Source organism: Carcharhinus amblyrhynchos, chromosome 1 (genome assembly GCF_965287045.1).
Source record: "Carcharhinus amblyrhynchos chromosome 1, sCarAmb.v2.hapA, whole genome shotgun sequence".
NCBI classification, from domain to species: Eukaryota; Metazoa; Chordata; class Chondrichthyes; order Carcharhiniformes; family Carcharhinidae; genus Carcharhinus; species Carcharhinus amblyrhynchos.
The window spans coordinates 62,072,439-62,087,595 of NC_137324.1; the positions used below are offsets into that span (position 1 = coordinate 62,072,439).

The 15,157-nt window shown below is 43.5% G+C and overlaps 1 pseudogene; it reads left to right on the forward strand.

Moving 5' to 3' along the window:
- Positions 1-14,598, forward strand: part of LOC145341121 (eukaryotic translation initiation factor 3 subunit K pseudogene) — a 48,971-nt pseudogene extending 34,373 nt beyond the window's left edge.
- Positions 14,599-15,157: the final 559 nt, after the last annotated feature.

Genomic DNA, 15,157 nt, shown 5'->3' on the forward strand with positions numbered 1-15,157 from the left:
GGAGGAAACTGGAACACCCAGAGGAAACCCACGCAGACACGAGGACGATGTGCAAACTCCATACAGACAGTGACCCAAGCCGGAAATCGCACCCAGGTCCCTGGAGCTGTGAAGCAGCAGTGCTACTGTGTCGCTCCTCTGTCCCATCTCTCCAGCAATGTGCCAGTACTGCCCCAACCCCATGATGTCAAGATAAGGTCCTTTTTGAGGTCAAAATGGGTCAAGTTAAAGGACAAAAGTTGCTGCTACACCACCACCTGAGCTAACCCTTGGAGTATGTTCTCCATGATCTGTTGAAAAATGGCACACACAGACAAGATCCCGAAGGATAGGTGAGTGTATGCTTTTGTGTGTACTATTCGTCACATACTGTGCGAAGGCTTGTCCAATTCAAGTTGGAATTATGAATGGCCCCCAGTTAACCTGGTACACAGATCTTCAATTGGGATCCTCCACTCGTATAATAGGGGTGCTTGTATTCTACCATCTATTGATCAAACCCCATAGCCATTACTCAAGTTCCTGAATTGAGTGTCCGATAATAAAAAGACAGCAGGCTGTCCAACAGGATGTTGTTGTTGTTGGAGTTATTGCATAACTCATTAGATCAGTGAACTATTCCAAGTGTATGGGCCATCCATGTTTGATTACAGGCTATTGCTGAATTACAACATGCTGTGAACGAAACCTCTGAAGTTGCAAATCTGCAAAGCAAAGGGAATGATGTTCTGACCACCTAAATCAACGTGCAGCATCAATAATTGCCAATAATTGAACTGTCTCAGGTTTGCAGTCCATGGTAGCTAAAAATCATCGCTGCCAGTTTGCTGAGTGACTTAATTTCTCTTGCTCTGTTCCATATAGATCAGCAGAGTGGCTTTGCTATTGCTGATCTTTGATGTGTGGTTTAAACTGCACCAGGCTGCCAAATGTCACCTCTGTAAATGGAATGGTTTCTGCAGCAACGGAAGTGATGGCCAAACAGGAATATAGAAAAAGTAGTGGTAAGAGAGAAGGGAGACTAGAACCTGAGGCAGAGGAAGGAAGTTTGAGGAAGTGGGTTGATGGGTGAGTGAATAGTTATTTATATTCCTCAGGATGATTTTGAAGTTGTGAACAGTTGTTGCTGTCTTCAATTTTTCTCTGCTAATGTTTGAAAAGAATTATGGGAGATGCTATCTCAAGCACACTGAATGTGAAAAATAAGAGGCTACAACTGTGCAACAGAAAAGTGACAGTAGCCAAGATAACTGGTGTTTTCTAACCAGGTAGTTGGCTGCAATAATTTCACCGAGGCTAGTCTTCCGCCACAAACACCCTCTATTTATATTGTGAATAGAGCCCCGCTTCTGCAGCTACAGTGCACAGATCAAGCCCAGGAGTCCTGTGACTGCTGGCCTGAGTAGAAGCAACTGATTTTAAACTCCTGCTGCTCCTTTTCTAATGGATGGGCTTCCGCTCGCATCATAGGGGAGATCATATTCTATGAGGCCCACAGGGAGATCTATCGACGATCTCTTATGGCCGTCATAACATAAGCCTAAAAAACTGAACTAAGTCCTGGGCTACACAACTCCACATTTCCTGCAGGTTTGCTCCACCACTGTTTTTGCCATGAATCTGTATAAACCAAGTACATGGAGGAATAGACTTTCTGCACATAACTGCATAAAGCTAGTTTATGGAAAACAGGCCATGAACTAAAATTAAATCATGATTTTACAATAGCTCTGAAAAATTGCTGATTTTCTAACCATTTGCTTATTTGATATAGCAGCTGGTATCGTTTGTCTGTTCTCAATTAAACTAACCACATTTCTAAAGAACAACTTAGAGTGGAACTTCTGCAGGATTCTCCTGATCTATTGCCCTAACATTTAGCACAAGTCCAAATGAATGGCCTAAGTGGCTGTTTATGCTTTGCTTTAGAGGTTCTGACAATCTCCCAGCCAAGTTCTGACAGCAGATTGGAAGAAATACTTCCCTCAACCCCTGCCCCTCCACACAATGAAAATGCCAGATGGGTAACTTTAACTGGCTGATTCTTGTGCTTCACTGTGTGTGAGAGAAATAGATGTGTTGGTGTGCTAAATAAAAGTAATAAAACAGCTGCGGAAACAAAATGCAGAATATACGGAAATTGCTCAGTTACATCGCAGAACTGCCCTTCCCTTCGAACAGTATCATGGGAACATAGGGGCAGGAGAAGGCCATTCGAGCCTGTTTCACCGTTCTATGAGATCACGGCTAATCTGCAACCTGTCTCCTACATCCATGTTAATCTATTATCTCTTAATATCTTTGACTAAAACAAAACTAAATTGCAACATTGAATTTGATAATTGATCTCGCATCAATAGCCATTTGTAGAAGATAGTTTCAAATTTCTATCATCCTTTGCATGTAGAAATGTTTTAGAATTTTACTACTGGCTCTAATTTTTTGATTATGCCCTTAGTACTAGGCTTCTCAACTATCAGAACAAGTTTCTTCCTATCTACTCTGTTTCCCTTATTATCTTAAAAACTTCGATCAAATCACTCAACCTTTGAAATTCAAGGGAATACAATCACTGGTTAACCCAAGTTTAAAACTTGGAGCTCAGGTATCATTCTACACTACGCACTCTCCAAGGCTAGTATACCCCTCCTAAGCTGCACTGCCCAGAACTCCTCAGTACTTCAGCTGTGATTTAACCAGGGGCATGTATAGTTGAAGCATGACTTCTAACTCTTTGTATTCTATTATTTGGGATATGAAGGGCAACATCTCAGTAGCCTTTCTGATAATTTTCTGTACTTGTTTATGACATTTTGATTAAGTTTGTACCTAGATTCCCAAATTTCTCTTTGGATCTCGACAACTTCTAGTTTTTCCCTATTTAGAGTATTCTATTCTCTCATTTTTAGATTCAAAGTGGATGACCTCAAATTTGTCTATATTGGAATCCATTCACCATAATTTTGCCCATTCTCTTAATCTATTAAGATATTTATAATATTACCGTCCTACTTACACTACTTGTGATAGCATCTATCTTTGTACCATCAGCAATTTGATAGGTGACTTTTTATCCCATATTTTAAGACATTAATGAATACTGTGAATAGTAAGACCCCAACACAGATAGGACATCATCAGTCATAGCCTGCTAATTAGAGTACCTGTCTATTGGCCCTACTCTGTTTCATTTTGCAGAGCCAATTTTCTAAATAGGTCAAGAATCTGTCTTTAATTCCAAGGGTCTCTGATCTACCACCCAAGGAGTCCTGTACCTGGCAGTCAGTTACACTCAGAGAAGCATTAACTGGCTGGAGGTAGGATTTCTGTCTTTTGTTCAAGAGGAAATCCCACCTGGGGAGCTGCCAGCTATCTGACTGAATGCAGCTCTCCGAAGTGGGATTTCACATCTGAGAGGGAGGGAGTGCTCGATCTAGATAGGAAGCCAGTGATGAGGGTGACCACCCATTTTCCACCCGTGTCCTACAGAGGGTGATCTGTTGGGCTTCCCCTACAGCTTTGAGTTCTTCCCGCCACCCTGAAAGTTGCCACCAGCTAGGAACCGACAATTATGGCTCCGTTAAGCCTCTGTAGGCCTCGCTCACCTCCCCACAAAGTTGCAGACAGATTGTAGGCAGACAGGAGGATGGTGGGATGGCCATGTGTGGAACCTTACATCCTACAAACTTGCCAGCTGAGCACTGTAAAATTCTGCCCTGAGTTTGAACTTTAGCTAACAGTCTCTTCTGAGTCATTTTATCAAATGGCTTCTGGAAGACAATATAAATAAAATCTATAGACATTCCCCTGTCTACTATTTCAGTCAATTTATCCCAGCATGTGTTTGGACCTTCATTAGAAGAGATTATAAGATTAAAAGAAAATATATTTTTAAAGAAAGAAGGGGGGTGATTGTTTGGTAGAAGCTCTAATGCCTACTGTACCAAACAATTTTTACTCACCTCTCCCTTTCACTGGCAAGGTGATATTTTCAAATTTGTCTAGTCTGCTGACATATCATCCAAACCCAAATGGTGTATTGTACTGTAAAACAATCTAATAGTCAGGATTTTCCAGCACTGCCGGAACGTTCCGGTCTCACCAAAAGTCAACATATATTTGGCTGGCTGGCTGACCACATCCTATGACAGTATAGCCATAGAATTCAACCATGATGAGTCATATGTGAATCTCTACCCAGACTTTAGGATTTTCCCTAACGTATTATATTAAGTCTGCCTCATGGAGATACAGGGTAATGTATCACGGTGATAATTGTAGTGCTATATAATTCAAGTATGCAAACATTGTCAACTTTTCAGTTGAAGTAGCTTTAGTTACTGAAATATTTCATTGTGCTATAATTCTTGGACAATGTTGAATGCTGTTTCTTCAGTGTTAAATTAATGTACAAGTGGACTGTAAAGGATTTAACGAGATTTCTGCTGAAGATGTAGATAGATGCTGCAGATGTCTAAAGGTTATAAGGTAGCAAATTTAGTTCATTGCTGAGCAGCATTACACGGTGGCAGAGTGGTTAGCACTGCTGCATCACAGCGCCAGGGACCCGGGTTAAATTCCAGCTTCAGGTCACTGTCTGCGTGGAGTTTGCACATTCTCCCCATGTCTGCATGTGTTTCCTCCAGGTGCTCCAATTTCCTCCCACACGCCAAAGATGTAGGCGGTAGACAGAGGGGAACCGGTGGATGTGGTGTTTTTAGATTTCCAAAAGGCATTTGATAAGGTGCCCCATAGAAGGTTGTTATAGAAGGTTAGGGTGCATGGAGTTGGGGGTAGGGTGTTAGCGTGGATAGAGGATTGGTTGTTTAATAGGAAGCAGAGAGTTGGTATCAATGGCTGCTATTCTGATTGGCGGTTGGTGACTAGTGGAGTGCCTCAGGAATCGGTGCTGGGGCCTCAGCTATTTACCATTTATATAGATGATCTGGAGGAGGGGGCTGAGTGTAGGGTGACGAAATTTGCTGATGACACGAAGATGAGTGGAAAAGCAAATTGTGTGGAGGGTGTGGAAAGTCTGCAGAAGAATCTGGATAGGCTGAGCGAGTGGGCGACGACCTGGCAGATGGAGTACAATGTTAGCAAGTGTGAGGTTATCCACTTTGGCAGAAATAATAGTAGGGGGGATTATTATTTAAAAGGCGAAAAGCTGCAGCATGCTACGGTGCAGAGGGACCTGGGTGTCCTTGTGCACGAATCGCAAAAACCCAGTCTGCAGGTGCAGCAGGTGATCAAGAAGGCAAATGTAATGTTGGCCTTTATAGCGAGGGGGATAGAATATAAAAGTAGGGAGGTCTTGCTGCAACTGTACAGGGTACTGGTGAGGCCGCATCTGGAGTACTGTGTGCAGTTTTGGTCGCCACACTTGAGGAAGGATATATTGGCCTTGGAGGGAGTGCAGAGAAGGTTCACTAGGCTGATACCGGAGATGAGGGGGTTGGACTATGAAGAGAGACTAAATAGACTGGGTCTGTACTTGTTGGAGTTTAGAAGGATGAGGGGGGATCTTATAGAGACGTATAAGATAATGAAGGGGATGGATAGGGTAGAGGTAGAGAGATTTTTCCCGCTTAGAAAGGACAGCAGGACTAGAGGGTACAGCCTCAAGATAAGGGGGGTGCAGTTTAGATCAGAGTTGAGGAGGAACTTCTTCACTCAAAGGGTGGTGAATCTCTGGAATTCTCTGCCCGTTGAAGTGGTGGAGGCTACCTTGCTAAATATATTTAAGTCACAGGTAGATAGGTTTTTGACAGACAAGGGAATTAAGGGTTATGGGGAGAGAACGGGAAAGTGGAACTGAGCCACGACAGATCAGCCATGATCTTACTGAATGGCGGGGCAGGCTCGAAGAGCTAGATGGCCTACTGCTGCTCCTATTTCTTATGTTCTTATGTGTGGGTTAGGTGGATTATCCATGCTAAATTGCCCCTTAGTGTCAGAGGATTACGTTGGGTTAGGGGGGTAGAGCCTGTATGAGATTGTTGTTCGATGGACCAAATGGCCTCCTTCTGCACTGTAGAGATTTCATGATTCTTTATGAATACAGAGAGCTTGAGCCAAAGTGAGATTTTGGAAATGAACAACATCTGATTCAAATTGTAAAAAAACCCTGCCGATGCTGGAAATCTTAAGTGAAAACAGAAATACTGGAAAGACGCAGCAGGTCAGGCGAGAGAAATGTAAGGTTAACATTTCAGGTCAGTATCTTTTCCTCAGAACCAGAATGTGTTAGAGATCAAATCCCATCAGTAACGTCTGGTTTTAATGAAAAATCATCAACTGAAATATTAACCTAGGTTTCTCTCTCTATAGGTGCTGCCCTACCTGTTAAGAGTTTCCAGCACTTTCTGTTTGTGTTTGATTATTTGATCTGGCACAGTAATATGGAGAGTTTTTGTTCAGAACAAAGGAGCACAGGAAAATGGAAAATGGATGGAATGTATTGTAGTATTTCCTTTTAGTAAAACAAATCTCTTTCCAATTTGCCTTTTTCTCCCGTGAAGAAGCTGATTCAGGCTGAGATGTGATTCCAAGGCTGTCAACTAACAGCTAATACTTTAGTGGCAGAATGAACATGGGAGAGGAAGGAGCTCAAAACAACATACAATGATATGCACCATTGACACAGCAGGAAGGAATTCAGATTAATGGAATCAAAGGCAGAAGCACATCATAGTTGATAGAAAGGATAACTCTAATTTTACTCTACTGTGATATCATGGCTGCTAAATGCAGCCATTCCGACCAAAATGGAAGTCACACGATGGTTTGATAAGTAATCAGTGTAAGCAAGGATCAGATGTGCAGCCTTATCAGACTATATAAGCAGAATGCTGCATCCAACTAAGAGAGGAGGCCTTAAAGGGAAAACTAATGGTTGGTTTACCAGCTTTGTGGCTGGATTAGCTGCTTTGTACTGGGATACTTTGGTTCAAGGAGGCAGTCACAGTTAGGACTTCAGATTTAATCAAGGACATGTGGGTGTGGCTATGGATGAAGTAGGTATGGGCATCCAGAAGGAGCAATGGAAGAGCTGCAGCCCCTGTGATTGTTTGATGCTTTTGCGGCTGAGTCTGCAGGGAGGATGAACAAACTGTCCCTGTCACTGTGGGAGGAGGTTATTCAAATCAAGGGAGTGAAAAGTAGGGAACAATATGGGGGGGGAGGAGGAGAGAAGAGAGATAGGAGGATTTGCACTCCAGCCCTGGTTGGACTTTTATTGTGGTGGCTGCAAGAGCCCTGTAGCAAAGTGCTCTCCAAATAGACACCAGTGTATGGTACTGGGGGAAGAGGACCCCTGTACTCTCTGACCACAGTACTGAGACAGTGACACAGGAAGGATTATTCTTCTGGAGGCATGAAGAAGGTGGGTAGGAGTGGTCTGCCCTGGCAGTGTGTATTCAGTGCTGTCCCATGGCAGGTAACCTTTGTTGCAGTCACCTCAAAGTCTCTGGTGAACTGAGGGCCACTTTGTGACTATCACTCCTTACCAATTAGGTTTTAGACTAATATAGTTTCCCACTGGTGTGATGTAAGTTTGGAAGGCCTGATGTGATGTCAATGGGCAGCAGTTTTAATGAACAAGCGGACTGACTTGCCATTAAACTGCCATTGGGAGAATTGCAATGGGATTTTATGCTGGTGGATTACCAACCTTTGGGCTCCCACTAAATTCTTGGCACCTGCTGCCACCAAAGCTCAGTAAAAAGCCTGACAACACCAGGTTTTAGTCCAACCGATTTATTTGATAGTAAACTCACAAGCTTTCGAGGGGTTTCCCTCTTCAGGTGAATGGAGAGTTCTGGCCTCAGACAGAGCATATAAAGCACAGACTGTTTACAGATTACTGATTAGAATGCAAACCTTTACACCTAACCTGCTGTTCAAGTCCTAAAGTGGCTGACAATGTGTGTGGAAGGAGCACTGATCACAGGTTAAAGAGATGTGTATTGTCTCCAGACAGTACAGTAAGTGAGGTTTTGCAAACCCAGGCAAGTCACGGGGGTTACAGATAGTGCGACATGAACCCAAGATCCTTGTTGAGACCGTCCTCGTGTGCGGAACTTGGCTATCAGTCTCTGCTCAGTGACTCTGCGCTGTCATGTGTCGTGAAGGCCGCCTTGGAGAATGCTTACCCGAAGGTCAGCCTGAAGACAATACACATCTCTTTAACCTGTGATCAGTGCTTCTTCCACTCACATTGTCGGCCACTTTAGGACTTGAACAGCAGGTTAGGTGTAAAGATTCTTATTCTAATCAGTAATCTGTAAACTGTCTGTGCTTTGTATGCTCTGTCTGAGGCCAGAACTCTCCATTCACCTGAAGAAGAGGGAAACCCCTCGAAAGCTAGTGAGTTTACTATCAAATAAATCGGTTGGACTAAAACCTGGTGTTGTCAGACTTTTCACTGTGTTTACCCCAGTCCAATGCCGGCATATCCACATCATGGCCAGCAAAGCTGCCATGGGTTGTTTGCAAGAATTCTGCTTGTACAGTTGCTTAACTTGAGGCTGAAAGGAACTTGGTCATAAAGGATAAAGCAATTTTATTTCTTTACAAATAACTTGCCCTCCTGTAAAACATTGTAACTAGCAGCATTATCAAAATCTCATAAGACAAAGAAAGCAGATAGATACAGAAAGAGAAACACATTTGAGGAGATGAAGCAAGTCATTCTCAAAGGTTGGCTTTTTAGTTTGTTACCAAAGGAGACTGGAGCTCTTGGAGAAACTGTGTGCTGACTAAGGAGGTCTAAGATTTAGAAAGTTGTGTGAATAACTAAACATGCTAAAGAGCTGGGTTACTGTTTGGTTAATTGAAAAGGAATTCTGGACAGCCAAACCATCAGGGCTGCCATGATCTGAGGAAAGAGGGTTCCTGGAAGTGTGCCTTGCTGATGATAATCATACCTATGAAACCTGAAAGTGAAAGTTGTTGTAGTATAGATCTCCTGACTTACCCTGTATGGATAAGGAACAGCATATTGTGGAACTGTGTATTTACACAGTGCCACGTTTGTCTGGGGAGTGACGTGAATCCTATTGGTTGCATTAGACCTATTATATCCACTATTTAAGTGAAATTTACCTTTTATATTAGATATTATCTGTCTGTAAATTTCTGTGTAATTTGCATTGGTTCTGATCTTTCTAAATTAAAAGCTACAAAAAGTGAAATATTTTTGACAATTTGTTGATTTGGGGGTTATTCAGTAAACTTGTTTTTTTATTCATTCCCAGAATGTGGGTGTAATTGGCTAAACCAGCATTTATTGCACTCAAGAAGGCAGTAGGGAGCTATGTTTTTGGACCACTGCAGTCCATGTGGTGTAGGCACACCCATAAGACTGTTATGGAGTTCCAGGATTTTGACTCGGTGACAGTGAGTCAGGGTGTTAAGTGACTTGGAGGGGAATTTCCAGGTGGTGGTGTTCCCAGATGTCTGCTGCCCTTGTTCTTCTAGGTGGCAATGGACATGGATTTGCAAGGTGCTGTCTAGAGAGTCTTGGGGGGTTCCTGATCTTTGTTGAACTCTCAAATCTTCCAATCCTCAGGTTTACCGCTCCTTTGGCAACATTATAAGTCTCATCCTTATCCTTGGCATCCTAATCGGATGCTACCTCTAACTTTTCCTGTTAGCCATGGCTGGACCACTTTTCTAGTGGGGTTTTTAGTTATTCATAGAATCCCCACAGTAGAAGGAGGCTGTTTGGTCTATCGAGTCAGCACTGACCACAATCCCGCCCAGGCCTCATTCTTGCAACTCCACACATTTACCCTGCTAATCTCGAGACTAGGGTCAATTTAGTATAGCCAGTTCACCTAACCTGCACATCTGTGGGGTATGGGAGGAAACTGGAGCACCCAGAGGAAACCCACACAGACATGGGGGGAAATGTGCAAACAGCACACAGTGACCTGAGGCTGGAATTGAACCTGGGTCCCTGGCACTGTGAGGCAGCAGTGCTCACCATTGTGACACTGTGCCACCCCTAGGGAATATGTAATTGTTGTAAATTATAATTTCTTTCTACATTTGTTGTTGCCTAACAACTATTGTATCTATTTGTATAATTTGCCAATCTACCTCATCCAACTTGCCCCTCACACCTATGTAGTTTACTTTGTTCAGATTTAAGATACTGGTTTTGTGTTTAACTCATTCTTCACACTCAGCATAAAATTTTATTGTTTATGATCAGTCAATCTTGTGGACCATGAACTTGTGGAAGAGCCTTTCAGGATGGAAAAAACAAATTAAAATATAGATTTTTGTCCAGTCCTCAATTCACTATCAATATATAGACCCTTAATGCCAAGAATGTATTAAAATTACTGTCTATACATGACAGTCAAACTGCAAAGAGGTGTGAAACAAATGCCCTGCTTGTGTCCTCAATGCTGACTCTCTAAAGAGCTCATCTTGTGACTCATGCTGTTTCACTACTAACAATGGAAAACAGTAATGTTTAACTTTCCATCAACAAATGCACTCTGTAAATTGTTTTTGTTGATGATGTGTGAAGGCACCAACGAACAATAAGCTATTGGTGACTGTGTGGCTGTAATTCCATCAAATGACTTGCGTAAAGTATTAGCTTTAAATTCTTATCACAGCTCTTTAAATAGCCTGGTTGATAAAGGCACCATGTAGCTGAACATACAGATACAAAGGTCACAGGTTCAATTCTGGTTCTATATTCAGTTAGTTGGCCTCATCCGAGGAAGCAGTTGAAAGATTGCAATATGCCCCAAAACCTGTCCTCAGGGACAGGAAAATATGAATCCAGACTCCAAATGAGTTCTATGAGGATGTGTCTAGGGCAGTGGATAGAGGAGAGCCGGTGGATGTGGTCTTTCTGGATTTTCAGAAGGCGTTTGACAAGGTACCTCACAAGAGGTTATTGCAGAAGGTCAGGGGACATGGAGTTGGGGGTAGGGTGTTAGCGTGGATAGAGGATTGGTTGTCAAATAGGAGGCAGAGAGTGGGGGTCAATGGGTGCTATTCGGATTGGCGGTTGGTGACTAGTGGGGTGCCCCAGGGGTCGGTGCTGGGGCCTCAGCTATTTACCATTTATATAGATGATCTGGAGGAGGGAACCGAGTGCAGGGTGTCGAAATTTGCTGATGACACCAAGATTGGGGGAAAGGCAAATTGTGCGGAGGGTGTGGAGAGTCTGCAGAAGGATCTAGATAGGCTGGGCGAATGGGCCAGGAAATGGCAAATGGAATTTAATGTTGGCAAGTGTGAGGTGGTCCACTTTGGTAGGAAGAATGGTAGGAAGGACTATTACTTACGTGGCGAAAAACTGCAGCAGGCGACGGTGCAGAGGGACCTCGGGGTCCTTGTGCATGAGTCGCAAAAACCCAGCTTGCAGGTGCAGCAGGTGGTCAGGAAGGCGAATGGGATGCTGGCCTTCATAGCGAGGGGGATTGAATATAAAAGTAGGGAGGTCTTGCTGCAGCTGTATAGGGCATTGGTGAGGCCGCAGCTGGAGTACTGTGTGCAGTTTTGGGCGCCGCACCTGCGCAAGGATATTTTGGCCCTGGAGGGAGTGCAGAGGAGGTTTACTAGGCTGATACCGGAGTTGAGGGGATTGAGCTATGAGGAGAGGCTGAATAAACTGGGCTTGTACTCGTTAGAGTTTAGAAGAATGAGGGGAGATCTCATTGAGACGGATAAGATGATGAATGGGATGGATAGGATAGAGGTGGAGAGACTCTTCCCGCTCAAAAAAGACAGTAGGACTAGGGGGCACAGCCTCAAGATAAGGGGGAGGCGGTTTAGAACGGAGTTGAGGAGGAACTTCTTCACTCAAAGGGTGGTGAATCTCTGGAATTCTCTGCCCGTTGAAGTGGTGGAGGCTGCCTCGCTAAATATTTTTAAGAAGCGGGTTGATGGGTTCTTGATAAGAGAGGGGATTAAGGGTTATGGGGAGAGGGCGGGAAAGTGGAACTGAGCCACGACAGATCAGCCATGATCTTATTGAATGGCGGGGCAGGCTCGAAGGGCTAGATGGCCTACTCCTGCTCCTATTTCTTATGTTCTTATGTTCTTATGTAAAAATGTGGTCAGAAGGATAATAGCAGCTTGAACTTCATCACAGGGGTATTCTGTAGAATGTAAAAATCAGCACATATTATTGGGCAGAATTTTATGTTCCCTACCAGTAGGCTTGTAAGTGGATAGTGACTCTCTGGCCCTGAGCTCTGCTCAATTTTATGCTGGAATGGGCAAGGCCTCCACCAACATCAGGCACTTCCCTCCCCGCTCCCACCCCCTCCAAAAGGACTAGCCCCTGTAGGTCATCCCTCCCCTCACACAGCCCTTTTGCCAACACTTGCACTATCCCTCCTCCCACCCCCAAGGCGCTCACCTCACCACCCTGCCCTGAGACTCCCAACCTCTCCTGGTCCTACACGCCTGGGATTTAGGCTCCAGGGACTGCTTGCAGTCCCAATCCTGTCCACTGCAGCTTGTGGTGCTGCATAGATGAGAGAACTGCTGGCCAAACTGACTGCCTGGCAGCTCACTGAGGCAAGACTTCCTCCCAAATGAGAGACAGCAATCCTGCCTCCAGCCAATTAACTCTTGTGGAAGCATTAAGTGGCCACGGGTCAGACAGTGTCCACAGACATGTATTCTCCTCCAACTCCATGAGTGGTGTGAAAGGAAACTGCCATCCTAAAAATCCTGGCCACTGTTGTTGTATAGTTAGGCCACATCTGGAAGAGTGATCTAGAAAATCAGCTGTGCAACATCTGTTTCTCATTTGCTGAGAAGATTATTACGACAGATTACAGTCTGACTAATGGGAAGCAAGTGCTTTCTGGAATGGCTCATGAGTCTTGTCAAGGACTCATACACAGCTGCAGACCACACCTATAATAGCCATGCAACCACAAGAAACATCACTGAGCAAGCATTAACATGCTCAAGCAATTCTCCTACTCCCTGGACTCGTACACTCTGAGTGCGTATCCAGATTTGTGATCATCTGCTGCATAACTTTCTCCTCATCAGGGATGAACCTTCCCACCTGTGCTGTAGCACGTGTAGGAAGAGGAGGATTTAGAGGAAGAACAAGAATAGGAGGACGGGCAGCAGCCATCAGTGCTGTTTGTAATCAGATCTCTCAGAGACAAGCTCATCAAAACTGCACCCAAATCAACCATCTCAGCCCGGTACACCAATTTATTAGTAGTTTCAAAGTCAATAGTTTGAGTGTGACTATCATTTAGTAGTCTGAATCAAGATGTTACTGAGCATCATAATGTGATATGGTCAGACGCCATTTTAAAAATGAAACCTATTCCTGCATTATTAGAAACCAACTGGATTAGTTAAATAGCCTTAAGTGTGAGACAATCACAGAGTAAGCAATTAATTGACAGAAATATTAGTGAGGCTAGTAATAGAACCTGCAACACAAAAAATATTTATCATTTTATAAATATTTTGCACTTGATTTTAAGAATATGATTATTGAGAGTTATGAGAATGTTAAAATGCTGTCTTCCAAGATGGGCTGGAAAGATAGCATGAACTCTAGACCTTCCATTAACCTTGACTGAAGGAACGAATAGGCCTTTATTCATAATGTCTTTGTTACAGATGACAGATTTTTATGTTAACCAATTATTGTTCAACACTTGGGTAAACTCAAGAAAAGAGATACAACTTGGGAAGTTATTTTCTTAATCTTATAATGTGTGTAATTAGCTAAAAACCAATGAATTTGCTCCTATTTAATTATTGACAAGTTATAGGTCAATTGGCTATTTAGCAGAAATTAACCAAGATGGGCTTTCAATATCCTTAGTGCATTAGAAAAGGTCCTGAGACCCTTTTGACCTTTCAGGTGTGGTGGAGCAGCATGAACTGAGGCCTCGCCATTTGTTCCAGGCCTGTAGACACTGAGCGTGAAGTGGGGGAAGGTGCCTGTGTCCGGCCGTGAGTGCAATCGAGCAAATGAGGGCCAAAGTGGGGAAGCTGCTGAAAGGCATCGATTGGTATAATCCTGGAATCTCTCAACATTGGGAATGTGACGTGGAATCACAGGCTAGGGAGAATGCATATGATCTGGAGGCCAGTCTGGCTGTTCTTAAACTGTATCAGTTCAATCCTGCTTTCTTTCAGACCATCGGCACTGCACAGGTTTTCCTGAGAGCTCTGACAAACATGCGACGCACAGATTGCACACTCTGCAAATCTGGGATCGATCAGATACATCAGGAGGAACAAACAATCTAACAGATCCTGAGTCTCGGTGATCTGCTGGAGACCTGCCACTTTCAGGATTTCTGACACAACCTGGAAGAAAACTCTGAGCTGACTGGCAGAACAAGCTTTGAAGATTCAGTACAGCAGTTTATCTGCCATGTCATCGCAATTGCTTATCAAACAAGTGAGAAATGGCTGCTGGCTGAAATATTCGGAGATCTGACAGATGCACAGTTGTAAGCCTGGATGAGTATGTACAGCTGGATGGAGGCCAGACTGGACAAAATCTTCATCTGCAATCAAGAGGAAAGAATCAAACTGAAAAAACAGTCAAAATCTATCTTTTCCACAATGTGACTAGCATAAAGGGATCAAAGGGAATGGAGAGAAAGTGGGGGTGGGATACTGAAAGTGCATGGCGGACCATGAACGTACTGAATGATGGTGCAGGCGCAAAGGGACAAATGGCCCACTCCTGCACCTATTTTCTATGTTTCATCATGGCGTCATCACAGTGAAGTCCTGCGATTGCAAACTCCCAGTTGCTTTTTTTTTCTGACCAAAGCAGTATTTCCGTAACTCTTGTCAATTAAATGATTGAAGCCACAAAAAAAAGTCCTGAGAAGCCATCTTGGGTTAACATGTTATCCACATTTTCACATTCTGGTGTGAGACGGCTGGTGAGAAGTCAGTTCAATTGTTAAAAGTTGAACTTTCTCCTCTCACTGTTAATTACTGCTGACACCGCTTTTTATCTTTCTGACTTATTACCTGTTTAATGGTTAATAGAGATACTGAATTCACCATTTAAAATGTTCTCTCTCTGTGGTTGAGTCTGTAGAACCTAAAGTGATTTACAATTGAGGAGTTATTACAAACAAGTGAACGTCGTAAATCTTTGTCAACAGTCAACACA